Genomic DNA, 1961 nt, shown 5'->3' with positions numbered 1-1961 from the left:
GATGCGATGTTTAGGGCCTTGCCTGCGGTGTGTTTGGCAGCTGCAGGTGGAGCGCGGGGGTAGAGGGTGACTTCCCAGTCACTTGTTCCTACACAAGGTGGTTAACGGCCTCTACCTGGCAATTAGCGATTAATATCTTGATGGGTATAAGACTCGGCAGATGTTCTTTTACTGTTTGAACCGCAGACGGGACAAAATCCAGCCTCTCCGGTGGGTGAAGCAAAATGAGGAGTTGTTTGGTTTCACGTGGTGGTAGCGGCTGCGGACGAGCCCGTCACCACGGTGTGGGAGCCGTCGCTGGTGGCCGTGACGGGGCTGCGCTCGGCGCACGGTGGTTACAGGGGTGCTGGGAGCTTGGCCGATTCCTCTGCTTTGGGGTTGTTTTGGCCCCGAGGCTGTGAATCTTGGCGTGATCCCTCGATGCTAATGGAACTGCTAAAGGAAATATTTTCTTGTTTCCGATTCACACTGAAAAATGCAGTATGCTTTTGTGGGTAAGTCAAACCGTTGATTCAAAGAGAGGTTGTTTATCGTAGGACGACTGGTGTCCCCCTATTCTCACGCTTCCTGCCAGCGTCCACAGAAGATGAGGCTGAGGCAGTTTATTGTGGAAATGGTAAACGGGGTCGGGAGCCTTTAATATGGTCACAGTTCCCTAGATTCACCCTCCGGCTGGCGTGTCAGTAAGTCTGATAAACTGAATAGTACTGAGTTGCAAGACATGGGAGCATTTACTGAAGTCTAGAGGAGCTCAAGCATGAAGTAATTGAACTTGCTGGTTGCACTGTGCTCCTTAAAGCCCAAATCAGTTGCAAAACTAGATGGAAGGAGGGTGGCAAGTGTGATGCGCTTTTTTTAAAGAGGGATTTTGAGACTGGCCTAAGGAAATAGAGACTGCCATATCAAGCAGATTACAAGGAAACTGGTCTGTGCGTAAATATGGTATGTGACGGGAGAGTTAATGAGGGGATTGAGTCACAAATCACAAAATGGTGAGGATCTGCAGCCTTTACGTAAGTTGATATAGTCTGTATGGATTTTCACAAAGCTTTCAACAAGTTCCTTCACCTCAGGCTTTTAGTTTCTTTAATCTATGACAGGGTAAGAGTGAGGCTTTCCAATAACTGTTTAAAAGATAGGGCATGGAGTGAGAGTGAATACAGAGTTACCACTTTGGGCTCCTTTGAACAAGTAACATTCAAAAGACACAAGTAGTTTAGAAAAGGAGGGTGGAACAAATACAAAAGTTTTCAGGATAGGTAAAAGCAGAGGTGCCTGAAAGATCATTCTGCAACCCTTCAGTGATCTCAAACATCTGAAATTTAGTAAATGTTAAGATATTTTTGGCAATCAATGAAAAAGAAAACAGAAGATTTCACTATGATATTGCACAACTAAAGCTAACCAGTGCCTTACTTATTGTCGGTGGTGCTGGTCACCCCCTCTTAGTAGTGGCATAATAGAGCTTGGAAAACATGTACAAAAGAGCAGCACAAATGGCAGAAGAATGAAACAGCTTTTGGACAAGAAGTAGTGAAAAAGATTAAAATTCTGTAGCCTGGACAGAAAATTAGTAACCTTGTAAGGGTCTCAAATATTATGAATTATTGGGGGAAGGTAAATTCATTGTGATTGTGTCATAACACAAAAAGTGTCAAGTGAAAAATGAAATTAGCAGGCAGTATATTTAAAATTAACAGAATAAAGCAGGTTTCTTTTTCCACACAAGACATTTCAAAATATGTTGCCAAGATTTTATATCAACAATACCCTGAAAGGGTCATCCTTATTTGCAGAGGGTGGATGAGGTGGGGCTGCAAACATGCTGTGCTCCTTAGACCCTCTGGCTCAAAGTCATTGAGCTATGAAAGTTGGGCCATGCCAGAGAAGGGATTGCTCTGTGTTGGTCATGCCTTTATACTTGCTTTTTGAGCATCTGTCATTAGCTGCTGTCAGGAAGA

The sequence above is a fragment of the Charadrius vociferus genome, unplaced genomic scaffold, assembly GCF_000708025.1.
Source record: "Charadrius vociferus isolate BGI_N301 unplaced genomic scaffold, ASM70802v2 scaffold31, whole genome shotgun sequence".
NCBI lineage: Eukaryota > Metazoa > Chordata > Aves > Charadriiformes > Charadriidae > Charadrius > Charadrius vociferus.
This window is presented reverse-complemented; position numbering follows the sequence as displayed.